We start from the raw sequence: 27870 nt of genomic DNA on the forward strand, positions 1-27870 counted from the left end.
CAAGACGGCTTTCTATCCTGGGAAGGGCCACAAAAGTCGACCCCACCCACCATTCCTCCTCTTTTTTGTCTGTCTAGACCGAGCACCGGCCAGTAAGTTGGTCCGAGCCCTCATTTCATAGCAGAAGTGGGCCATGGATGCAATGCAAACTGATGCTTTGCGGGATATTAATACACACTTTAGTACATTAGTACATACAGGCTTTGGGAGTGTGGCTCGTGTGTTGGATTCTCTGGGCTTGGACTGTGAGTTTTTTATGCTTTAAGAAAGGCTTACCGGCCGTGTTTGTCTCTAACCATTCATTACAGTTACAAGTCGAGAGAAGGTAGCCCAGCAACATCCCAGACGTTAGCATGTTTCAGGGGATTTCTGGGGCTTTCAGAGATGGTAAACAAAGTGCGGGAGGTGCATCTGGACCAGGTCCACATTGCAAGCTGTTTCTGGTAGAGGAAGCACTCTCTAATGTAAGGAAGGCATGGTATCAAACAGTGAAGACAGACACAAGTGATCACAGTTCAAGGGTGTTTATTGAACTTTAATGAGATGGTTGAGCGCCTATCTAACCCTAAATCTAAGGATGGGAGCAAGATACGACCATCAAATAATAATAACGCAGTCCTAGTGGAGCTTCTGTCAAAATAAAAGGGCCTATACTAATGATATGATATGGCATTTATAACGCGACTCTACACTAGTGTTTCTAGGCACAAGACAAGGAGGGGGAAACATAGGGAGGACAAAACAATGATCTTACTAGGCCCTATGTGATTCAGATCGCGCAAGTACAGGGAAGTGGAGCAGCCCCGGGCAGGGTTTGGGGGGATCGGGGGGGAGTGCAGGTAACTCAAAAGTGCTGCCAGTGTATGGCTCAGTGCAGGTAACTCAAAAAGTGCAGCCAACGGGTGGCTCATAAGTGCAGAGAGAAGGGACTATAGGGTTGCAGATACAGACCACAAGTGCTATGTGAGCCGCGAGGCAGTGCGAGGTGCAACTGGACATGCAGGAGACTGGGCCCAAGTTCAGAGGGTAGCCAAGTGACCAAGTGTGTGGAGCAGTCGGGAAATCAGCTGGGGCGAGGAAGAGAGCAAGCAGAAGCGAAGAGGAAGGTCTTGAGTTGCTTCCGGAACCGGAGGTGGTTCTGCTCAAGTTTGAGAGAGGCAGGGAGGCTGTTCCAGAGGAAGGCCCCAGCCGAAGATGGAGATCTGCACCCAACATTCTGCTTGGAAAAGTGACTGACCCTCAGAGAGTTGGAGGTAAATGAGCAGCGATGTCGAGAAGGGAGATGTTTAGGAAGAGAGAGTGGGAGACAGTAATAAACCTATTACCGATCCTTACTTCTAAATACAAATGGTGTGGGAAAACAATGTATGCAAAAGAAAAGTGTTCAAGAAACAATATGTCAGGATAGTTGAGCAGTTGGCTTCCTTTTCACGTGTTGTCAGCACGGGACAAGGTGGCAAACTAGAGCTTTGCACACACTCTGGCTTCTCTGCCACGAGGATGCAGTTCAAACATAGGTATCTGGGCCTTATGCGCCAAAGTCTCTTCCCCAATAAAAGTCTCTTATTGCAGATTGCCTGGCGTATGGATTTTCACATTCACAAGTTCTCGGGTTTTTACTGTTCACAACGGGTCTCCCTCGATCAGACCTTATAATCTCACATTTTTTGCTTTCTTTTTGTAATCAAAATTCGAAAGACTTTCGACTGTGCAATGGATTTTTCTGAAACCATCAGAGGACCACTTCTATTCACTTCATCCATAAGTTTCACTTTATTGCTTTTGTTTCTGCCACTTCTCGACTGGGTATATTACTGTCATGCATAGGAATTCCACTTGGTTGGTATGGTGCAGGTGGAAACATAGGGGAATAAGGTCCATTTATTAAACACCCAACATGGCGCCCATAAACTCCTCAGACGATCAGCTCTTACTATGGTCAAATTGTTTCCAAAATGGCCCCTGGCTGAACTGGCCAGAATCAGCAATCGTGAGAACCTACAAAAAGGATCAACAGATCTTGCCGGATGTGTTATTTCAATCTTGACCCGAACGCTACTATTAGTATTCTGCTTTCTATCTATTCTGCTTTTTCTCTGTTCATTTCTGTTTCACCCTGCTTTCCTTGCTACATGCCTTCTCTTACTCTTTCCTCTCCATCCCTCCTTGCTTTGAGATTCTCTGTGGGACTTCTGGATCCCCAGACCTGCAGTCTTCTGCACAGCTCAAGTCGTGCATCACCCGCCGGAACGCCACGTCGATCGCAGCGCAACCCGTGCATCATCTTCTGGATCATCTCTGCTTTTCCGCGCAGCACGTTCACCTGTATCTTGGAGTGCCATAACTATATTATTTCTTGTTATGGTTCCTTATTCCGTGTCATGCTGACCCTCTGAGCTGTGTGCTTTGCTTTCCACATAAAAGTTATATCAGTTCCTGTAGGTTTTGAAGAAAAGTAACACTGTATGTTCTCTGCATATTGTAAGGAAATCATAGTGGCAACAGTAAAGATAGACACAAGTGATCACAGTTCAAGGGTGTTTATTAAACCGAAAATACAGGGTGGAAAAACACCTAAACTAAGATGGGAGCAAGTGCCGACCATCAAATGAAAATAAGGCAGTCCTAGTGGCGTTGTGTCAAAGTAAAAGTGCCTATACTAAGAAAAACATATTGCCATTCCTTACGCTAAATACAAAAGTGTGTGGGATAGGGTTTCAATAAATAAAGAAGTGCTCTCAAATAATAAGTCAGGATGTGATTGCTAGTGGTCTCCCTTCCCCATGTTTTCAGCACGGGACAAGGTGGCTTTCCTGAGCATAGCACACGCTCGAGCTTTCCCCAGCACGAGCTGACAGTTCCGCTCCAGCTATTAGGCTCTGGTTAAGTCTCTTTACAATAAAAGTATCTTGCCTTCGAAGCCTAATACCCTCAACAAACAAACACATATTTCTATTCCATGTATGGCTTTGGGTGACTACTTCAGCCCTGGGTCCCTCTCGTCCGGGCGCAGACCACTCACAGTCATACTCGACTACTCAAACAGTTCCGTTCTCAATGAACTATGGGTTGTGGCTTTTCACCCCTGGATCTCCCTCGGCCGGGCTCGGATCCCCAAATGACAAGCGGGACAGTTCACTTTTCTTTGTCTTGCAATACTTCTTGTTTCACAAATCTTAAGGTCTTTTTGAACAAAGCTCCAGGGCTTTCCTTGCTAACCTTTTTTTGTCAGCATCCGTCTACTGGTTCACTCTTGCTAACTTTTACAGACAGTTCTCTGTAGACACCCCTCGATCGGGTTCACTCCTCTTAACACACTGCTCAAGGGACTTTAGACTTCACCCCTTCTCGTCAGCCTCCCTCTGCCGGGCTCACTGTTGCCAACATTTATGATACACAGTTCATGCTTCACTTCACCAAGCGGGATTTATTTTCCTTTTGCTTCACAATCATCTGTCGGTCAACGACTTTCGATGGTACAGAGGATTTAGCATAACCCCTGTATGACCACTTCAACCCTCTTTTTGCCTTCCTGCAAGGCCTTCTGGTTATCATAATTTCAACCACTAGGGAATCACCAGAGTTTCCTGAGTAAGGACCCACATGGTGCCGGACTTCTCTGAAGCTGGTTTTCTCCCTATTTTCTCAACTGTATTCCTTTTGCCTTTCAAAGTTCAAATTAGCCATTGGCTTCTTTTGGTCAGCACAGTTGGGTTTCTTAATCCGTTCTCCCCTCGACTCACTGATTGTGATGAACGGCTTTGCTTTTCTGCCTGTAGTGTCAAGGCCGGTACCATGGAGCCATACGTCTCTCCTTGGCAAGGCTGACAATGGAGGAGGTGCCCGGGTACCATTAACATCTGTTGAAACAAACGCAGGCTATTGTTCCCAGCCTTTCAATTCCTTCTTTTGAGGCATTACGGGTCTCTGTCGATAAGGGCAGGGTCGCTTTTCCCCCTGATCTCCTCTCAACTCTTGCCGTCTTTTGCCTCCTTTTGAACTGCCGGGCGGAACTGGCTCTCACGTCTTGTGCTCCACCTTTTATCCCTGTGGGGAAGGGAACGGGCCGTCAGGTGTGTGTGTGATTCTGGTCAATTGCCTGACTTTGCCTGACCCCTGTTTTGGGACATGTCCGGTAAACAGATCTGGTGTTAGTCCGTTGTCTTCTGTGTTGTGCAAAAGTGTTTGTGTACAGAAAGGGGGGGGGGGCAGTGTTTTGGAATGACCACGTGGTAGGCTGGGGAAAAGGTGTTGGAAGGAGGGGTTACCGCGTCTCACCCATCGGTGTCCCAATCCCACTCCCCAAGGGCCCCTCATCCAGGTGATCCTCCCTCACTAGTCCACTCCCAGGGTCTGGATCCAACGACGATGGCCGTGCCCATGCCACATGAGAGAGAGATCCCCAGGGACTAGCGGGTGACGCACCTTCTGGTTTCTCACACTAAATAGCCCTTCAGAAACAGCAGTTTTTTCTTCCACTGGGGAACCTGGTCTGTATCTGCTGATTTATATGTTTTCACGTTCTCTCTCTCTTTGGATTAGGCCCAGCAGAGCATGTTTGGGAAAAGGTGCATGATACTGTCATAACCCCTAACGGGCCAGTTCAGGGTCACTTTACCATGATAGACGTTGTAGCAGCCCTTCTTCACTCCAGCATTCTCTCTATGAGCCTTGCAAGCAACCATCTTCTCTTTTAAGTCCACTTCTGGGTTTCTAAGTGCACCATCCTAGTTTCCCTTTTTGTATTGGTGGGCCCTAAAACTCCCCTCCTTCCATAATACCTCCCTGTCCCGCGACCCAATGTATTCAAGGAGATCTGTCTGATAGCATCCCTCTTCCTCTCCCTAATAACCGCCAGTCCTGTCACCCATTATGTCTAGTGTGGTCCTCACAAACCTATTGGGATGGGGTACACTGGGACACTTTATGGTTGTCCGCAGCAAAATTAACTGCAGTAAAGAGACCTGATCCCACTGGGACAGGATCAGTTTTCACATATTCAACAGTAACTGCCCCGGACCTTCAGAGAGCACTGTGGCCAGCTGAGGCTTGGACTGCTCTGGAGGTCAGCAAGGGGACATGGTCTCTATGGGTTAGATAGGAGTACGATTGGAGATTAGTAACAGATGAAACACGAGGGGTGGGGGGTCTGCAGTGATTGGTACTACAGTACCTGTGTTGTTCTCAGGTCTGCAGGTTGCCTGGTTCTCAGAGGTCAGACGAAAGCATTTACAGACACCTGAAAGCTCAAAGGGATACAACTATTTGGAGTCTGGCATTGTTTGATTAACCTTTGCCCTTAAATTAAGGTAAGTGCAGGAATGAGCTTTGTTATGATGTCTCTTAGGCCTACGGCCATGTATCCTCTTCTGCTAATGTCTTAGGTAGTAGCATCAGACTTTTACGCTTGGCCTTCCATTATTTGAACTTTATTTGGGTATTTTGTAATGTTTCAGAGGGGAGGAACTCCCTAGATAAACCTGAGTCTTTTTTCGTGCTTTCACCCTTATCATCTCTACCAAGTGTGTTTTTTTTAGTGAGCCGCTAATTGTGTTTTAGGGCCTGAATGGCACCTGTTAGTAGACCCTACTTAAATGTGGCTAAGTGGCACTACAGCGGGGTACTGTTAGGATTCCATTCTTCTCCCTTTTTAGCAGTTGCAGCAGGGTATAATGACTAGGGGTGGCAAGTATTCTAGTGCAAGCGCTTTATGGTTGTGCTTCCAGGCATCTTTTCCTAGCTCCACTTAATAGGAAGGGGAATCTAGCAGATCATAATTGTATATTTCTGCTTGACTCAGCTTTAATGATGTTTTCTAGGTTCAGCATTAAAGCTCTTTGGAGAGCCCCCTGCAAGGGTCCTGAAAACTTCTACTTATCTAGATGTTCAATAAACCAGTCGTTCAAATGACAACTGAACAGACATTTCCTCGTTGGAAGGACAGGCTTATCAAACACTGTTCTTATATAAGGAATACTAACATAAAAATACACTTCATGGTACTGGGTCACTCGGCAAGTCGATTGAGGTTCCACAGTCTTGAACTCGTCCCAAAATCATCTGTGACAGTATTATATGCCTCAGGAAACCTGAGATTTATTGGATCTACACTTTATATTCTTGCCAACCTTCTGCTCTTAATGAACGTATGGGGCTCATTATAAGTTTGCCGCTATCCCGCTGGTAATTCCGGCAGGATACCGACAAACTGCCCCTACCGTTTCCACAGCCTGATATCCCAGAATTGCGACATTACATGCGGTAGAAAGGGTAATCCCCATTCCACTGAGTCCCATAGGACTCCATGGAGGGGATTGCAGGAATTACAGCCTCCGGTAATAACAGTGCTGGTAATTCCAGCATTTATTTTCCAGTAGGGGCTTGATTCCAGCTCTTGACTGGAGGTAAAGCAGTACCCCCACCGGTAAACGTGTGTTTTGCTGATACATAGAAAATTGACGGTGCCGGAATTACTGACAATTTTACCAGCAATTATTCCGGACTGGCAAACCTGTAATGAGACTATTGATTCGAAAATGTGCTTCCATTGATATTGAGTTTGTTGAAATTCTTAATGAAGACTTATAATGGAACAATCAGTCACAAAGTCTGGTATCCTTTTTTCGTTTATATTTTTTTTTTTGTACTTTATTTTGCAGTGCAGTGGCAAACATACATCCTCAAAGTTAAACTTCATCAGAGTTACAGCATATGTTTCAATCAGAGGATTTAGTGTACATACATACATACATGCAAATGTCATTTAAGTCATATACTTGTTCGTATTTACATTGCGCTTAGGTGTCGTTTCTGTGTACATAAGTATTCTCTGAAAGGTTCCCAAATGTTCTTTGGTCTACAGCATGGAAGCGATATATAGGCCTCTTCACATTTGTTGTTCACATTTGTTGGCATAAGACATTTCCTGGATCCACATTTTAATGTCTGGGGCCGTCCTAGACTTCCATCTGAGTAGTATGCATTTTTTGGACAGCAAACAGCTCAGGTTAAAGAGGCGTCTCAACTTTATAGTTATCTTCCCTATGTTGACAAATAGGTATTTAAGAAGTTTCAAACATGGGGGATACCTGTGCATTTCTGGAGTACATCAGCTACCTCCTGCCAGAATTGGGCCACCTTAGGGCAGCCCCAGTACATATGATATGCATCAGCCACTTCAGCGTTACATTTGGCACAGGTGCTGGAGGCCAGAGGGGCAAACCTGGCAATTTTCACGGGGGTGTAGTGCAGTCTATTGAGTATCTTAAATTGCATGAGTCTGTGCCTAGCTAAAAGGGACACCTCCTTTGTCAAGCGGCAGCACTGGGTTCACTGTGTATCATCTAGTGGGATTCCCAGCTCACTCTCCCTTCTCTCGTTAATTTTCAGAGGTTGTGTCAGTGCATCTTGGCATTATTTATACAGTTTAGATACTAATCGTCTGGGGTTCCCACCTGTTCCCACCATACTCAATACTTCGCACTCCTCGGGTTCGTTCGGGAATGACGGGCAGTGCCCCCTGACAGACGCTCTGATCCTGTAATACTGCAGTGTTTTAATAGGGCCAGTGTCCAGTTTCTCACAGAAGGCTATGTGTGTGACAAGGAGCCCTCCGGGAAGAGGATATGTAGCGTCAGTTTGGCATCCGAGTCCCACATGTTCTGTATGGTTTTATCATATGTTGGAGGGAGCCCCGGGCAGTGCCAAAGGGGGATCGCACCTACATAGGGTTCTATGACATTTAGCCACTTGAATATTCTGGTCCAGTCATTAACCGTCGTTCGAACTGGGTCGAACCTGCATTCGTCAGTGTATCGGTTGCTCAGAACTATTGAACGCAAGTCTGATGGGGCTGCGCTATATTCTTCCAAGCCTCTGTGTAGAGATTGATCGTGTGAGGGGTACCAGTGCCCGGCAAAATGTGCCTGTGATACTTGCTTGAAGTCCTCCCTGTTCGTACGGTTTGGTCATGTCTTCCCATCTCATCCGCGTTGTATCAGTACCCCATGTAAAACCCACCACGAGCGACCTCAACTTATCAAAGAATGTGCGCCCTGGCAATACCGGGACATTGGTGAAGTAATACAATAATTTTGGGACTACAATCATCTTTAGGAGGGATAATCTTTTGTATAGTGAGATTGGAAGCCTAGCCCAAAGGTTCAGTTTATTTTTGAGTGTGGGCATGTATTTTTTGTGATTTTCGAGTAACAGTGAGTTGTGTTGGCGTGTGATCACTATACCAAGGTACTTTACTTTATCTTGAGCCCAATGAAATCCCTCCAGGTTAGAGGGGGTGGTGGTGGCCTCATTTAAGGGAAATAGCTGTGATTTGGCCTTGTTAATACGATATCCTGAATAGATACCTCGTGCAGCATTGGGCCGAGGTTCCCATGGGGGTTTTCTAATGTATAGTAATGAGTCATCTGCGTAGAGTCAGATAATGTGTGTTGGGCCCGTCATGCATAAGCCTTGATGTATGTGTCTGAGGCGCACATGATACAAGCCAGAGGCTCTATAGTAAGGGCAAACAGCAGCGGGGATAGTGAGCAGCCCTGTCTCGTACCTCGCTCCAGCAAAAACAACGGGGATAGCGTGGACCCAGTTCGGACCCTGGCCGCCGGGGAGGCATATAACAGGAGGACACACTGGATGTAGAATTCGCCCAGACCCATGCGGCGCATCACTGAGAACAGTAACTGCCAGGAAACTGAATCGAAATCCTTCTCAGCGTCTAAAGAGGCCGCGACCGCTTGCGCCTTGAGGTTGAGTTGTGAGATGATGCCAAAGAGCCTACGTAGGTTGTATGTCATTGTCCGCCCGGCAATAAATCCCGATTGGTCAGGGTGCACTAGTTTTGTCATATGTGGGAGCAGTCTGGTGGCCAACCGTTTGGAAAAAATCTTTGTGTCTGAGTTGATGAGAGGCAACGGCCTTTATGAACTTATATCTGAAGCTGGTCTATTAGGCTTCAGCAGCACTGTGATCACTGCTCAGACATTGATGGTGGAAGTCTGCCAGGGTGAAGTGACTCCTCCCATATGCGCAGTAGCTCAGGAGCAAGGGTAGAACCCAATTCTTTGTAGAGTTCAATCCCCAGACCTTCCGGACCCAGCGCCTTACTAGAGGCGAGTGATTTAATGGCTTCAATTATCCCCTCAGTGGTTGATTAATGGCCAGCCGGGCCTCCTCTGAGATCACTGAGAGCGGAATCTCATCTAGGTATGATTCAAGTTCTGTTGTTGTAAAATTGTCTGAGTTTGTGTATAAGGATTTGTAAAACCTATAGAATTTGGAGTTCACCTCTTCCGGTGTATTCAGGGTAACGTCGGTTGCGTCGAGTATCACAGTAATATGCTGAACCCCAGCCTCACTTTTGACCGCGTACGCCAATTGGCGTCCTAGTATATCGTATTTGCTATATCGTCTCGCCCGTGCAGGATAATAGAGTAGTTGGACTTCTCTATCAGCAAGATCCCTGAACTTCAGTGGATTCGCTTTAATACAACCCAGGAGGGCACGCTCATGAGTGTTACCGTACTCATCTTCCAACTTCTTAAGGTCAGCCTCCACCCCATTTATTTCCTGTCTGGTGGCCCTTAGTGTCCCAGAAGCAGTGGAGATGATCTCGCCTCTAATCCACACTTTATAGGATTCCCATACCGTGCAATGATGTTGCACAGTACCTGCGTTCCTGAGGAAGAATTCTATAGACCCATTGTGTAGTCCTCCAAGAAAGACTGGATCTGCCAAGCATGAGTGGGGCATGCGCCAGAGCGGTCACGAGGTGGACTGTGCACTCCATTCCATGGTTAGATTAATGGGTGAGCGGTCTGAAATCGTGCGGGGGAGAATTTTGGACTCAGCAACACGTTCCATGAGTGTGGCAGGAATCAGCCAAAAATCTATTCTAGCGTGTGCATCATGTGGCATCGAGTAGAATGTGTATCCTCGTGTGGATGAGTTATGAGCTCACAATGCATCCGTTAATTCCAAATGCCCTTCCACATTCAATAGCATCCGAGCCACAGCAGACAGGTTCCTCTGTGTGGACCTGGATCTGTCCATAACGCAGTCTAGGATCAAGTTGAAGTCCCCTCCCCATATGATATGTGAGTGTGGGTTCCCAAGTAGGATATCTAGAATCTGACCGTAAAACTGCGGGTCGTCAACATTAGGGCCGTAAGCATTAATAAGAGTTGTGGTTACACCTGCCAGTACGCCCCAGAGAAGGACATACCTGCCCTGTGGGTCTATGATACGCTTGATCTCCTGAAATGGTAGCGATCGATTAATTAATGTGATCACACCCCTGGACACACCCCTGGATTGGGACGAATAGTTAGTGTAGCAATGCTGTGGGCCCTATGCTTTAGCAAATGTGTCGTTAATGGTCCCCTGAGCATGTGTCTCCTGCAACATCACCACTCTGGGTGACTGTTTATGTAGGTGACAAGCTTACGCGCCTTAATGGGGTAGTTAATACCGCGAATGTTCCATGGCATAAACGTTATGTTAGTACCCAGCATTTCTGTAGTGTGTGTGTTCGCGGCCCGATTGCAGTCGGGCTACAATTTAGGATATTACCGTATTCCATGATTGAGGAGTAGTTTGCACTGTTTTCCAACTTAACCATAAAGGCTCAAAACAGTAGACTCATACAGTCCAAACATTCGTAAACAAGTTCAAGAATCACCCCGTCCCCCTCCCACATCATCACCCCCAACTTGACGATGAAACCCATTATGCATCTTAACATTTTAGAACACTCTGGAGGTGCACTATGTGCAGTCCACAAGGCTAGTTAGATGGCCGCCTCTGTGCCACCAGCTCCGCGGCAGGAGTTACCTGTGCCCAATCACAATGCAGGATTGTAGCCAGCCCCTCGGCAGGGATCAGTCATTTTCCACATTGTCTGGTCTGCAGTTATCGCCAGGGGATCCGCAGCCATTATCACGGTCTCTCCTTGGTAGTGGGATAGAGATTTTGGATTCAATGTACGCTGTTGCTTCATCAGGATCTTCACAAAACTGCACCCTGTCCTCATGCTGTATGCGCAATTTTGCTGGGTATAGCGGCACAAATTGAACTTGGCGGACGCGTAGCAGCTTTTTGACTGGGTCAAAGGATTTGCGTTTAGCCAAAACATATGTGGCGAATTCCGGGTATATATGTATGTCTGCGGATTCAAATCATAGTGCCCCTTTCTCCCTTGCCATGCGCAGGATTAGGTCTCTATCTCAAGGCAAACTGGTCCTTGGAGGCTGATCAGATACTTCAATTCACTTTTTGAAGCTTAAGTACCTAAAAAGTAGGCACAGATCTACAGAACTGCAGTTCTGCAGTCTGGCACTCTACGGTACGTTTGCCGGTGCGCACGCCAGTGTGTTTTTGTAGGGGATTGCTGGGTAATGGGTGTGGTCAAGCAAAATTAAAGAAATAGAGTAAAATACAGATATTCGTTAGTTTGTTGCAAACCATAGAAGTCCGCTGTAAGTTGTTCCAATGAGGACTTTGGATGAAGCAAACCTTTTGATGACTAAGTCCTTTTTTCAGAATTTAATTCAGCAGAGGAAATCAAGTGCAGGAGCACATAGAATCCTGCAGGTCTGCAGTCTGGTACTCTACGGTACTCTTGACGGTGCGTGCACGCTGGTGCGCGCGCCGGTATGTTTTTGTAGGGGATTGCTGGGGAATGGGTGTTGTCAAGCAAAACATTTGATGACAAAGTCCTTTTTTCAGAATTTTAATTCAGCAGCGGAAATCAGGCGCAGGAGCACATAGAATCGTGCAGGTCTGCAGTCTGGTACTCTACAGTATTCTTGCCAGTGCGCATGTCAATTCTTTGTTCCATGGCATTCTGTATGCTGGCGCACCAAGCTGGGTCTTTGGTAAGGGTGGATGTAGGATGGAGAATAGTTCTCTGGTGTCTGATTTGGCATTAGCTATTCTTGAGTTTAAGGTAGGGGCTTTGGCTCAGATGATAGCATGTTTGTATTGTCTGGATAGATTTGTGAACATCTGATTTAGTGCATCAGAGGTTTTTTACTGTCCAGCAGGTTTCAGCAAGTCTTTTTTAGTTCTAAGATCCGAAAGGTCTTGGGTGTACGAGAAATTGATATGAGCTGTGGGTTTGGCTTTTTTAGGCACTAATGGTGTCAATTGCGCTTGTTAGTCTTTTGGTGTATAGATCAGCTAGTTTCTTGAGATCAGAGGCGTCCAGATGTAGCATCCTGCGTATGTAGAGTCCTTACTTAATAATAATAATAATAATAATTTGTGAGCGTGCCGCTCTGTAAATCAGCAGGTCATTGGTATTTCCCATTTATTTGAAAATATTTCACACTAAGTGGTACTTATTGTTTTTGATGTTTGCTGGTCATTTGATGAAGGGGTAAACAGAACTCCAAAACTTGTCATGCCAGTGTTTGAACTTAAAAAAAGTGTGGAACTGGTTGTGGAACTGTTTTGAAAAACCACACAAACTTGGATTACAACTTGATTGAAGTAGCAATGGAATCATTTCAGAAAAGATTCCAGTCATTCAGTGCATTATTGGATTGAATAATATTGTTTAATTCCATTAACCACTCTAATAAGAAAGGGTGCCCAGGTCTAGATTGGGGTTATTTCGGGCTTCTTTACAGGATTGCTGATAAAAAAAGTTTGCTACAGTACATGGTCGGATAGCATTGGAATGAATGTGGCACTAGTTAATTCCAGGGCTTCTTTGCTTTCATCAGAGTCTTTCCATGACAAAATGGATAACTACACTACAATATAACTCTTCTTCTATGTTAGCTTGCTGGGATCAGTCCTCTTGCTTTGGGTTTCAACACAGGGCCTGTGCAATGTTATGCTGTCATGCCTTCTGGTATATCATCATTTTCCTTTGCATGCCAGGTTTCACTACAGGCTCAAAATCGTCTAGTTGGAGGGGGTGTTTCTTGTCAGCCACCTAATACATTGCTATTGTTTGATGAGAGTTCTTAAGCGCTATTGCCCCTGCCAGTGGGGAAAAAGGCCCCTTATATGCCTGATGACTTATGGATCTGAGCAAAGCAAAGATGCATAAGAATGGCTAAGGGCAACATTAGAAGATGTGCTACTCACACCAGCAGGCGATAAAGCTATCAGCACCCAGGTTAAAGAAATATGGACGCAGCAACAGTGGATCTGCCTAATCCCTGGCTTCCCAGTGGCTCTGTCTCTAAACCATGGAAATGAAGAACAGACTTCACTCGCTTGGCCCCTGAGGAAATTAAGTTTGTTCATTTCCAAGGACTGGAGGCCGAATCAAGCGGGATCCAGGGAGAAGGCAGATCCAACAGAGAAGTTGGTATGTCCTTGGAGAGACATCGTAGGTGGAGAAGGTGGAGTGAAAGAAAGGAGGAAGTGACGAAAGTAAGGGGGAAGGAGGCTTTTTGGTTTAAGGAATAAAGTAAAGAACTTTATCCTCCATTGTGTCTCCTGTGTCTCCTTTTACAGAAGTCCCCTGCCATGTAAGGAGCGGACATCTTAGCGACAAAGGCAGTAGAAACATGTGGGTGCATCCGCCTGTCCAGAAAGCTCCCTGGGGTGCTGACGCCCACTTGGCTGAGTGCTGCTGCAGGTAAGATCGAGCTAACGCTCCACTGGGACGAGCGCTGCTGCCAGTAGGCCTCAGCACTGAAGTGCACACGGGACATCAGGCTCCGCCCTACGTCCGGTCTCCAGGCATCCAGCCGCATGACTATCCTGCAGCAGTAGCTATCCAGCCCTGCACTCTGCATCTGAGCCTTCACTATCCAATATCTATTCCAGCCGCCTGCATCAGCAAAGCTTTCAGGGCAATCTGCCTCATTTCATTAGAAAAAAAAATAATAATAATTGCTTTTGATAATAGAGACAGAAGGATCTGACTGTCACGTGGCGGCCCATCACCGAGCTAACACTTTAAGCTCTGCAGAGGCGACAAGTTGGATAATGTCTTTCCTAAAAAACAGATTATCACGGGTACACTGGGGAGACAAATTCTCCAAAGAAAAAGAAATTCTTTGTGGTGTCACATAGGGGGCCAGTATGTTCCCGTTATTCTTCAACTTTTATCTGAGATTTCCCTGTCACGTATTAGACCATCTAAACATCTTTTTTACCAACTACGCTGATGATACTCAGCTAGTGATAGAACTCAGTGGAAACCACAAGGAAGACAGCGAACAACTGCTTAAAGTCTACTCCATCACAGAACTATGGATGGACTCAAATTGGATGTACTTGAATGGTAAAAAAAACGAGTTCATGATATTCGGTTCCCATCAAGCCAGAGCCATCCTCTCCCCTGAATACCGCACATTCCAGATAGAAAATACCCAAATCCTAGTACAGAACAAAGTTAAAACCTTAGGTATGATGCTAGAAGCATCACTGGGTGCCGAGGCGCAAGCCCTATACATAAAAACAACCTGCTCTTACTATCTCAGACTCCTCAAAGCTATTAGGCCCTACCTCTCGGAGAGAAATTGTGCAACCATGGCCAGAGCTACCATACTCTCACGGTTTGATTACGACAATGCACTGTTGGCAGGGTCCAATAAAAAATGTCTCCAAATATACCAGATCATACAAAACAACGGCGTCAGAATCATTAAGAATAAAACCAAATTCGATCACATTAATGACTCCAGGAAAGAGCTACATTGGCTAAAAATTGAAAACAGAATCCAATTCAAGGCTCTGACTCTGTCGCACAGATGCATACACGGGAAAGCGCCTGAATATTTGAAAACCAAAATCCACCCCTACATCCCTATTCGCAGGCTTCGATCCTCAGACCAAGGAATGATCTCAGTAGCCACCCACAAACGCAAATTGGGCCTAGGGAAATCCTTCCCCAACATCACGGCAGGGCTATGGAATAAACTACCAGCTAATATAAGAAAGGAAGTTAACTACCTACGGTTTTCGCAAATTGGTGAAGACCCATATCTTCAACTAATTTCCGCACTAAAGATTTTTCAGCTCCCAGCTTGTTTGTCATGTACCATGTCTCATTTGTTCGTACTCATGCCTGAGGAACATGCAGCATGTCTGGGAGCACTACCTGTGCATCCAATATGAACAGAACAGGGAATCGTCTTTGAGGAAACCACTACCATTTCAGTTGGTATCCCAAGCTGGCCGAGGTTCAAGATAGGTAGAATGGGTGGAAGACTTTGAGGATTTCATCAAGGCTCTAGGGGACAAAGATGTGGCCGATATGGTGGATATATATGCACTAACTTGGTGGGCAGAGAAATGAAGACCGTTATCAAGACACTCCAAAATGAAGATAAGCAGCAGTATCCCACACTAATTAGAACCCGCAGCGAAAAATGTGGAGCACAACAAGACAGAGACTATGAGAGGTTTATGTTTAACCAATGCAGCCAGAGAGCTCAGGAGATGATGGAAGAATATGTCCTTCGATTGCAAAACAAGTATGACACTGCCAATTTGAAAACCTCTTAGAAGAAGAAGCCATCAGACTATATATAATTGAGGGGTGTACCTTGTCAGTGTCCAGGAAACAACTTTTAAAGAAACTGTTCTCTTTGTCAGAAATACCTGACCTGGCTAGAGTGTATGAACATGTGGATTCGCAAAACAATGGCAGCAGTGGCAGCAATATCATCGAAATCCAGCACCACTCGCCAAACGATGAAGGAGCATGCATACTCATGCCCAACCCCGGAACTGAGGTCCCCAAATGACATGCATGTAGGACCTACCACCAACATGAGAGCCACAGCAGGATGTAGGCCATGTCTATGCTAAAGATGTGGATTTGCTTTCCCACACAGGAACCCATGCCCGCCACCGACACAACAATGTAGCAAGGACACTTCCAAATGGTCTGCAGAGACAGACACCCTTTCCTGACGCAAAGTCCCTATGATCCAGATCAACAGAGACACATGAAAGGACATCTCACAACTGAAGAATCCCAGGATGGGGGATAAGAGATTCCTTGTGAACAGTTGGCTATCCACGACCAACGTGATGAATATGTACACCTCATGACAGAAGACATGGATGAGGAAACATCCCTTAGAATAAATGTACACATGCTGGGTCGAGATGTCGAATTTGTGATTGACACAGGGGCGACTGTAAATATGATAGATGAACGTCAATTTCGGCTGTTCAACGTAGAACAAAGCTTGGCTGTGTCCACAGCACGTATCTTTCAGTGGGGCGCACATGAACCCCTCCAGTGTTTCGGCCAGTTCTACCATATGCTTCGTCATGGATAGATCGAACTTCCTGCCCTGTTTCATGTCCTCCGAACGCCTGCTCTCAGTAGATGACTACTCTGCTACAAGACGGCCACACATCTGGGCCTCATCTAGATCACGTGTCACATGGACATGCAGCAGTTGCCACCGACTGTTAGGCAGAATTATATGCAGTACCCTTTGGGTACACCACACACAATTAAGACTACAGGTGACAGTACAAATTCACCTTTGGTACAAGCCTGTACTACACAGTAAAGTGGTAGCGATGGCTGAGCAGCCAGACTTATCTCAAGAGTAAGTGAGCAGTATCAATAGTTACACAAAGGACAGCAATTACTATGATTCAAACAAACACTGACTCAAGGTTCCTGAGTAAAAGAATACACATGTATTTACACATGAGTTGTAAAACATTTCACCAAAGTAAAGCAGTTGAAAATTCACACTGTTAATACACTACACCACACCCAATAGATTCTGGACAAGTTATGCTCAAAATGAAGTGTGAGCAAAATGGCACTCCAGTAATTTAAAAGGGAGGGAAGGACAAAGTTAGACCAGAATTGAACAACACCAACAAGTAAGTAAGCAGGGCAATATAGAAAAAGGAACTACAGTGAGGAAATCAGATTCAAACAGGGCCTGGCCCAAAGTCAATGGGTCAGAGTCTTTTGCTCAAGATCACACAGTTCAGGGTAGTACGCGGTTAAGTCTTTGCCAAGAGTTCGAGACGAAGTTGGTCGGCAGAAAAGTTAGTATAAAGAATGGAGAAGGACAAGCCCTCGGATTGGCAAAAGATTTCACAGTCTTTCACCGCGGCTGAACGAAACGGACAACCAGATTTGAACAGTACCTTAATTAGAGAAGCAGGCTGTAGCTGAGAGAGACGTTCCTGGCAGGTCCTGCAGGCTCACGATTCCTGAAGTGACGGTTGGACTGACACGAAGTAGGAAGACTGGAAGGTCCTGCACTGCCCAGGGAAGAAACCAGCAGCAGAGCAAAGCAATCAATAAAAGGTGCGCTTCTTAAAACGCAAGCAGGGTCCGTTCCTCCTGGCTATCGGGTTCACTGTAGCTCTGTACAGCAAATTCGACCAGAGAAGGGAGACCTGACGAGCAGTTTGGCAAACTGGTTGTTCCCACCAGCTCAAGGGGAGAAGATTCCTTGAAGATCTTCCCTGTCGTTGGAGTAGGAAGATTCGGACCTGCTGCAGGGCTTCACTGGGCGGTTCAGTCATTGTAGGGGTCCTCTTCTGTCAGCCTCTCTTCGGTTCTTTCGTTCCAGTGGCTCTGCCTTTCCAGACCCAGAGACCTGCTTTTTTATGCAGTTTTCCCCCATTCACACAGCCTGGCTGTCAATCATACAGCAGGGTGGCTTTCCCGCCGGGGCAGTCACCACAGCCAATCAGATCAGAGTGCAACATGGGTCTCCAAGGAGACCCTGGGCAGGGAGGCCTAAACCCCTCCCTCACATCCTTTCCCTCCCAGACATACAGGCGCCTAAGGAGAGCTTCTTTGTAGAAGCCTGCAAAAGGACGGCGTACAAAGGAACCAAACCTGGTTTGGCGCGTAGAGAAAAACATGAGAAAGACTTTTACAAAAAGAAATGGTGAATAAACCCAGCCGGAACCGTATAAAAACATATATGGTCTAGCGGGTTTAAGTTCGAGGCTACCAAGATAGTCTAAAACAATACCAGGGCTATTTAAGATAACCGCAGTAGGAAAAATAGGGTAGGTACCACTGCCACTAGCCAAGTCTTAATGAAAAGGGAAGAGAAGCAGACAAAAAGGGATAAGTATTAACCCTTTCCAGAACTCTATTTAAGATAGTTTGTACTGGGTCTGTGAGTTTTAAAAGAGACTAATAAAGTCAATGGCAACTTTACCATTTTCTGGGAGATAGTAGTCAGCCCCAGAAAATGAAGTCGGAGTTGGGTAGACAAAAAGACATCACTGTGTCACTACACTGAATGTTCTGTGTAAAACACAGTAAAAAGATTGTGCCTATGGAGTAGGTGAGGCTCCACAGTCTATGAACACAAAAAATGTTAAACACACACAGCAAAACACATGTAAGAGTGGGAAAAAAAGGCTCACACTCTTACCCGGTGAAAAAAATAAATCCTAGAAATCCAGCAAAGCTGCTGAGGGACTCAGTAGGTAAGGGAAATTAGCCATTCTGGAGAATTCTCCCTAACACCGGCACATCCATATCTGCTGTCCAAAACTACCCTGCCAGCACTGTTTTTGAGACTGATAACATGGTTAGGGGCCCTCAAAGATCCCCAATCATCCTTCATATCAATGAGGCAGTCTGCCCAGTACCACAACATCCCAGACAGGTCGGATTCCACCTACAACGCATGGTGTCAGAAGAACTGAGATGTCTCTTGGTGGCAGACACCATCGAAAGAGCTACGGTACCCACCCCATGTGTCCAGACGGTGGTGGTGGTGGTGCCTAAAGAGTTGTGGTGCATCAGGCTCTGTGTCAGCATGAGAATCCCCAACCTAGCAATTGAACAAGAATGCCTTCCTGGGTCAAACATTGAAGACATGATCCTTCTCCTGAATAGTGTGATAAAATTCACTAAGTTTGCCCTCAATCAGAGGTACCATCAGCTTCCCCTCCACCGCCCTCCAGGCTGATCACTACCTTTGCAATTCATGATAGGTTATATAGATAAAAGAGACTCAATATTGGGATCTTGTCTGCAGCTGAAATCTTACATGACACCATTAGGTGCACCCTGTTTCCAGTCCAGCAATCATTTAACTACAGTGATGATATCCTTGTATTTGGGCACACCCAGGAGGAACACACACTCATGGAGGCAAAGCTGACTCTTGATATGGAAATAAGTGAGATCAACAAGGCCAATCTCAAGTTCTTCTGACATATTTTTTCAAAGCTGGGGATGATCCTGGACCCGGTAAAGGTACGCACCATCAGCCAACTTCCTCTGCCAGTGACGTTAGCTGAACTTGGCTAATTGTTAGGCATGGCAGGTTATTTTTCCCACTACTTCAGGGACTATGCCACGACAACAGAACCTCTGAGGAAGCTGAGGCCACATTCCTGTGCCATGCCATCGCCCATGCCAGTTGGTGTTTAAAGCCAACAAACTTGCCCTTGCAAATGCGCACCACCTCTCATACTTCGATCCGATGAAACACGCAGACATATTGTTAGAACTCACCACCAGGTAACAAGGACGGTAGGAGCACGATAGCAGAAGACTCTGGAGTCGCTGAAGAATTCTTCCCACAATTGTAACCCTCTGCTGTGTAAGGCTACAGACAGAAGGATCAAATAGTTGGAAGAGGAGACACACACACCCGATGGCACCAATTGGGAGCAATAGAGAAAATACCACGATCAGTACTGTTGTAATCTTGTATAACCGAAAGGAACAGAATACCAACTACACCAACCTGAACGGTGGTACTCTGCATTGATATTACAGAAGGGTAGTGAAGATTTCCTCAGTCGCCTGGGGATTCCTAAGCCAATCAATAAAAGAACAAAACAAGAGTCTAATGAGGAATCTATGCGAGAGGGAGTGCTAGAGTACTAATAAATGAAAGGAGAAATGGTTCTTACCATTCAGTGTTTCGTAGTTTGTCGGTGGTCTCAGTTTTAAGGATCCAGGTCCAAGGTCCCAGGTCCTATCCCGACGGCACGAGGACGCCTAGAAGTTTCAACAATCCAATGTCCAAAGACTACCCCGACGGCACGAGGACGCCTATAACAAGGAGAGTCTCTAGTCTCGGAGATCCAACGCAGTGGAGTTCGAGGAGTTCCCCTTCGAACTATTCCGAGAGTCCAGACAGGTAGGTCTTTCTACAGAAAAGATGGTGGCAGGGTCAGACAGATGAACAAACTTCGTAGGGTAGATGGGTCTTGCCATGTGCAGGCAGTAGAAAGCCAAATCGCAAGGCAGAGGCAGTCCAGTATGCAGAGCAGGTTGGCAACGTTCAGGCTATGTAAAGCAGAATCACTAAGCAGAGGCCGTCCAGTATGCAGAGCGGGTTGGCAACGTGCAGGATAAGTAAAGCAGAGGCAGTCCAGTATGCAGAGCGGGTTGGCAACGTGCAGGCTAAGTAAAGCAGAATCACAAAGCAGAGGCAGTCCAGTATGCAGAGCGGGTTGGCAATGTGCAGGCTAAGTAAAGCAGAATCACAAAGCAGAGGCAGTCCGGTATGCAGAGTGGGATTTTCAGTAAGCAAGACAAACAGCAGCAAGGACGTAGTAAGGAAACGGGGTTGGACAGAAGCAGGTAGACAAGAGGCAAGGTCAAGGAGGAATCGAAAAAAGGCAAAACACAGGTCCAGAAAACAAGGATTCCAAGAAGTATGAGGCGGTTCCAAACACTTCTATCAGAAGCTGTGTGCCATAGTCACGTGTCATGTTGACGGCAGCGTGTCTGCGCCAGAAGTGTTTTCCTCATTGCCAGGGCAACCGGTAACGAGCGAGAAACAGAGCTCGATGTTGCAGCCTAGGGTGATGTCCAAAACGTGAAAAACTAAGTCCCAAGGATTTCTTTTTGGATGTCAGACGTGCCGGCAAATTTCTTTCCACAGGTATTTTAAATCCAGACTGTGTAGAACCATGATTCCTAACACATAACTGTATATGCTAGCCCAGTGGGACTAGGCGCAATCTTATCCCAATTCTTAGAGGGCACAAGAGAAGTGCATCATTACATACACCAGCAGAGCACTCTTCAAGACACAAGTGGTGTACTCACAACCTGAAAAAGAGAGCCCCACAGCTGTATGGGCTTGCAAGCATTTCCACCATTTCCTCATTGGCAGGTGATTCATGCTTGTCATGGACCATCAGGCATTGCTATCCCTGTTTGGCAACCCTCGCACAGAACGATGGGGTATGAGGTTCCAGGAATATGACTAGAACATCATTCATCGGCCGGGGAAAGACGTCAATCTGATAGATTACATCTCGAGGAACCCGGCTGCCCAGACAACCTCAATAGATGGCAAGGTGGAGGAGGCATACCTCAACTACCTAGCGGAACAAGCAATTCTACCCGGGGTATCAGTGAAGGATGTTTCAATAGCATCCAGGAACGACTTGACCATACAGGCAGCGATCACACTAACAAAGGATGACCAATGGGGGTGGTATTGAGAGACTTCACGGTATTAACGGGAAAGATTTGAAAAGGCTAGCAAGTCTTCACACAGAACTAGCTGTCGCTGCTGACTCATTAATCATGAGAGGCACGTGGCTGGTCATCCCATCCGCCTCATGAAAGGCTGTCGTTGAAGTGGCGGCTGAAGGCTACAGGGGAGTGGTCAATACCAAGTGATTACTACACCATCACATTTAGTTCCCTGGCATCGACGAAAAGGTGCTGTCGCTAATTGAACATTTCAGGGCTTTCCAGATGATGACAAAAAGCAAACACGCCAGTGTTACTAGTAATAAGAGACCTACCAGAAACTGTGTGGCCTTTGGACTGGATGGAGCTTCATGGCCTGACACAAAAGGGGTCGTATGCGCTGCTTTTCATTGATGAGTACCCCAGGGTTCCCATTACCAGGGTGGTATGTTCGAGGAGCTTCAAGTCAAGGGGCCACGTGATGGATGAAGTATTCAGGGAGTTGGGCATTCCAGTAATAATCAATTTGGATAACGGCCCACCTTTCCATTGTCAAGAGTTTGCCAGACTGGCAGGACATTTTGTGTTTCAACACAGGAAAATGATGCTGTTGTGGCACCAGGCCAATGGAAGGGCTGAGAAGTTTATTGGGACGATACAAAGGACAGCCCAGAAGGCAGAAGTTGACAACATACCTCTGCAACAAGCATTGTGCATGGTGTGGAGACAATATAGGTTGACCACACTTGAATCGACAGGAGCGATACCTGCCGAACCCATGTTGGCTAGGCCTCTCAAGACAAGTCTACTGAGTTGCATCGGTCCTATGAACGTGTGCGACAAAGATCTCTGAGAGAAGGACAACCAGAGGAAAATGGTGGTGAAGGCAAATATGGACTGATGAAGGGGAGCCTCCCTGAAGACCTTTGATGTGGGTGATGAGATCTTGGAGCAGCAGAGACAGACGAAAAATCCAGACCCCCGATAAATGATTGATCCCGCTACTATAGTGGCGCAGAAGGGAATCCATGATCACAGTGGCTCTAGAGGATAAGGAAATCATGAGGAATGCATCGCATTTCCGCCCATTAAGAAGATCTGGAGAAGAAACGATAGAAGGAGAAGAAGGACAGAGAAGATCGAAAGAGGAAGAAGTAAATGGTTGAAGTTGATGATACAAGTGCAACTCTTGATCCTGAGGTAACTTAGGTACGATCAGGGAGAGGGATCCGACGACCTCGATGATGGGGGGAAGATATCTATAACTGGAAAGATAAGAGGGGGGGGGAAGATCTTGTGTTTTTGGAGAGACACCATAGAGGGAGAAGGAGGAGTAAAATAAAGGCGGTAGTGGCGTAAGGAGGAGGGGAGGAGATTAGTTGGTGTAAACGAATAAAGTAAATTAGATTATCCTCCATGGTGTCTCCCGTGTCTTCTTTTACCTGATTCCCCTGCTGTTTAAGGAGGGGACATTAGAGGGGTGAGGAGCGAAAGGAGCACCCTTTTGCTGCCTCTAAAAGGCATGTTTTGGGCAGAGGGCAGGAGAGCGTGGAGTGTGGAATGCCAGGGCAGATGTTCGAATCCTGACAGGTGTCAGTATCTATGATTACACCAGTGAATATTGCTCTTAAGCCATGGATTCTGATTGGCTGACAGGATTCCAACATTCATACCTGGGTGCTAATTAAGGTTATTTCCCCTCTAAGAACTTTGCAGGCAGCCTGAAGTGATAGTTTGGATTTTAGATTGGCCCCTTCCTTCCCCGGTGGGTCTTCCATTAGAGCCTTAATTTGCTTTCCTTGAGTTACTTTATGAAAATGTGAGTATTGTATTTTGGGTCAATTGGATGTGGTTTTTCTAGCTGAATGCATACTCTTTGTACTTGAGTTGGGTTATAATAGTTTCAGTTCATAGTTTGTTATCTAGAATGGATTATTGCTGCAGAATCTTCCTCATAACACTCTTGCTCAGACAGCTTCATATTCATATTCTCTACTTGTAGTTCATCTGTGGAAATCCTTCTCTGATTGTTTTCTCAATCGTGGTGTAGAGACAGTGGCTTGAGGCTCCCTGGCTGTGTTCCTCTTCTATTTTTACATCCTTTCAGAAGTTACTATGAAGCTAAAAGGTAGAATAAGCTTCTTTTCCTTTGGAGTAGCTGGGTGGGAGGATGCTGCTTTTGCAGGGTAAGCATGGGCAGATACAGTGTAACATTTCTGTTACCTTGATACTTTTCACTCTAGAGCTCTGGCTTCTACTCAGATTGACTCAATTGGTGGGGGACCCTGAAAGGGTGCTGTTTTCTCCTAGTTTAAATGGGGAAGTCTTAGGGTTATCTTTCATGTTTACAGTAATGCAGGCCCCTACTTCTAAGTTAGGCCCCTCTGCTGGGCCCGGCATATGTTTTGGGGAGTACCCTTGTTTGCATGATGTCCAGATGCCAGTTCTGCTGACTGTAAACCTTAGTTCATAAGTTCTTTATATCTGGGTGGAAGAACATTCCATTTACAGTATGGTCCCGATTAATATATCCTATCAAAGGTACTATAGGAATGTTAAATAAAAGGGGGAAAGAGGGTACCCCTGTCTGGTGCCAGTCTCAACACCATCTTCAAGAAATAATTTCCAAATCCCAGTCTTAGTAGTGTAGGTTGCAGGAATGACCAGTTGATTGTGTCAAGCACTTTCTCAGTGTCAAGGAAGAGCAGTGCAGCTGCTGGCATGTTTTGGCCTTAAATGTGCAGTATATCAATAAGGCTCCTAATATTATGGTACTGATGATGTTACATGAGTCGCAAGCAGGTTTCATGCAACCAAGGAACCTGCTTGCGACTCATGTATAATGCTGCCAATATAGCTTGTTCATGAATATCTTGGCTAATATTTTTATGTCTAAATTGAGTAGTGATATGAGTCGATAGCGTTCGCATTTCGTGTGGTCTTTGCCTGGCTAAAGGATTAGTGTCATGAGGGCTTCCTTCATAGAAGGACAAATCTCACCAACACCAAGGAGAAGGATATATAGTGTACAAGCGAGGTATGCATTGATGGTCTGATAGAACTCCACCGGCAACCCATCAAGGCCTGGTGATTTTCTGGGTTTTAGTTGATCAATGGGGTTGTGGGGTACGTCTCTTCAGATTATTCTCATATAGCAGAAACAGAACCCATCACAGATGCCTTTGTTATTATCAGGGCGTTGTTTTCGTCTATGAGGGGGGATATCTCAGGGGCAAGGCGTTTGTCTTGGAAGCAAGACAATGCAGCGTCACTCAGGTTTGAATACCGATCTCACACTTATAAACCAATCTCTGGTGTTAAGTGCGTTATAAAAGAACAATTATAATTATAACTAATTATCTGACACTGGATTGTCCTATGCTCCAGCATCTATCACAAGTTCCTTGCCAGTACCTTAACCCCCTGACCTTGTGCTCCTGGGATAGTTTTTAAAAAAAAATAATTTTATTAATTTTATTTCAACAAACAATACAAACCAAACTTGCAGTGCACACAATAACATTATGAACATACATCTCTGCAACATGTCCACTGCTTCTCCCCTTCCCTCCCCCCTTTACGAGCCTATTCGCTTCCGTGTTCTGGTTCTGCCTCTTGTGATAAGGATTCCTCCTCCATGTCTTACAAGGATTCCTCCTCCATGTCTTACGTTGGGTCTCGTGGTGACCCAAAAGCTCTGCTATCAATTGTTTCCAGGCTATCAGGGTCTCAGCTTCTTCCTCCCCCCCAACATTACTTGCATCCTGCCATACCACAGTTTCCGCTTCGGCCCATTTCTGTAGATCTTTCCACCATACTTCTATTCGTGGTCTCTGGCATGCCTTCCACCCCATAACAATTCTCCTCTTTGCAAGCGCATACGCTAAGTCCTTTAATTTACTCACATGCTTGAGTTTATGCGATCTCGGGAACCCTCCTATCAAACAAGCCCACACCGTATCCACTACAATTTTAATTCCTTTTTCAGCCAGCTTGTGAGCCATCTCGCCCCAAAACCGCTCAATGACCGGGCACGACCAAAACATGTGCACTATTCCTCATCACATTTTGGGTATGCTTGTCGTCCCACACTTTTAAATTTGGCTATTCTCTGGGGCGTCATATACGCCCTGTGGGTTACGTACAATTGTATTTGTTGCAGTCTTGCATTTCTCGACACTTTTTTGTGGTACCTTTGGGCTCGTTCCCACATCCCATCACTCATTGGGCCTTCTACTTCCTCTTCCCAGTCCCGTCTCAGCTGCGCCACCTCCTTCCCCACTTTGGACATCATCATCTCATATATTCTAGATATCTCGTGTCCCCCCTCTGCGATGTCATATATTGTGTCAATAGTAGTGTCCGGTTCTTCTGCTAGTACTAATTCAGACCATGTCTCCCTAATTTTCCGCACCACCTTGTGGTATTTAATATACTGGCCCATATGTAACCCAGTTTTTTCCTCCAATATCGCAAAATCCCTTATGTCCCCCTCCTGCCATATATCGCCCATGGTTGCTATCCCCACCGGTTACCAGTGTTTCCTGATCATCATCCTCAATTGCTTGTCTTTGCCGGTCAACGCCACTAATGGTACCTGCGGGGAACACGGGAATTAATTCACCATCAGCTGACAGGCCCTGCGCCATATCCTCCACCCTAGTACCATCATCTTTGGGCGCCCTTCCATGTCTGCCTTAGGTAGCCACATCATTTCCTTTAGGATGTATGGGGCGCAGTCCCGTCGGAACAGCCTGGACTCCGAGGTTGACTCCTCAGAGAGCCACCTGGCTACGTATTGCAGCCGGCTTGCTATATAGTAAATTTTGTAGTTCGGCAATTTTATTCCCCCTTTTTCGTATGAGTTTTGCAGCTTCCAAAGGGCTACCCTATTCCTCATCCCATGCCAGAGGAAGTCCCTGCACATGCTCTTTATCTTGTCAAAGGTCTGTCTTGTTATAAGATACGAGATATTTCAAAAATAATGCAAGAGTCTCGGTAGGACCACCATTTTCAACATTGCCCCTCGACCCATCATCGGTAGAGGTAGTTTCACCCAGAACTTCATACTATTTCCAATTTTTCTGATCGCCTCCTCTGTATTATATTGGTGTTCCTCCTCTACCATATGGTATACGTCTATTCCAAGGTATCGGAACGTGCACACAGCCCAAGGTATCTGTAGTAGCAGTAGCTGTTCCAGCGGGGTCCCTTTGTACCTGCCGAGTGGAAATATGCTAGATTTTTCGGGGTTCACGGCTATACCAGACAACTTTGCATATCTCTCCAGCACTTCCAGAATGTACTGGAGGTTTTCTTCTGGGTGCCTTAAGTACAACAACATGTCATCCGCATACAGAGAAATCAGATGCGGTTCCGCTCCTACAGCAATGCCTAACGGGTCATACTGTTGCCTCAGGTATATGGCCAGGGGGTCCAGGGCAAGAATATACAACATAGAAGTCCACGGGCATCGTTGCCTAGTGCCTCTCTGAAGCTGCCACCTCTCTGATATTACCGACCCTGTTTTAACTCTAGCCAACGGAGCGCTATATAGCATTTTAGCCCAGCGTAAGTACCCGGGCCCTATCCCATAACCCGCCAGGGCCGCCATGAGCCATGGCCATTTGACCGAATCAAAGGCCTTTATTGCGTCTAGCGATACAATTGCCAGTTCGCCTTCATCCTCATTTGCATACTCAACAACTCGGTGGAGTCGCCTGAGATTGCTGGATTTGTTCCTGTTCGGAACATAGCCAGTCTGGTCGGGATGTATTAATTTAGCAATAACCCTCTTCATTCTGTTTGCCAATACAGCCGTCAATATTTTGCTGTCTTGGTTAAGCATTGACAGGGGTCTGTATGATCCACAGTTGTGTCCGGGCTTATTAGGTTTGGGCAGTGGTATAATTGTCACTTCTCTGAGGGACTCTGGCAGCCTACCCACTTCATACGCTTCCTTCAACATTTCTAAAAGCGGAGGGAGCACTTCATCTTTATATGTTTTATAAAATTCGCTTGGGAGTCCATCAGTTCCTGGGGTCTTACTAGTAGGCAACTGTCGCACTACTTCTTCCAACTCCTATAAGATAATCAGGGCATCCACCTCATCCCGCTCTTCGGCACTAATCTGTGGCAGTCGTATATCTTATAGTCTTTCAGATATTTCTGTGCAGCCACTGTCCTCATCATCTCCATACAGTAGTCGATAATACTCCACAAATTCTTGGTTAACTCCCTCTTGGGTGTCCACTAAGCTCCTATCCTCCCTCGTTATTGTCCTAATTGTGGGCCTGGGGGTCTCACTTTTATATAGCCATGCCAGGACCCTCCCTGGTTTATCCCCTCCCACATGCTGTCTCTCCACATACTTCTTATAATGAAGATTGCACAATCTCTCCCAGTGCCCCGTGCATTTCTGCTGCAGCTTAAGTATTCTTTCATTATCTTCCTTGGTGTTTCCTCCTTCTCTTAGTACCCTTTCT

At 46.0% G+C, this 27870-nt stretch overlaps 1 protein-coding gene across 1 annotated transcript in view; it reads right to left on the reverse strand.

Annotated features, from left to right (window-relative positions):
- The window catches only part of LOC138480909 (uncharacterized), an 829951-nt gene that overhangs the window by 428416 nt on the left and 373665 nt on the right, over nt 1-27870 (reverse strand). The window lies entirely within an intron of this gene.

This window comes from Ambystoma mexicanum, chromosome 5p (assembly GCF_040938575.1).
Source record: "Ambystoma mexicanum isolate Mex_15411 chromosome 5p, UKY_AmexF1_1, whole genome shotgun sequence".
NCBI classification, from domain to species: Eukaryota; Metazoa; Chordata; class Amphibia; order Caudata; family Ambystomatidae; genus Ambystoma; species Ambystoma mexicanum.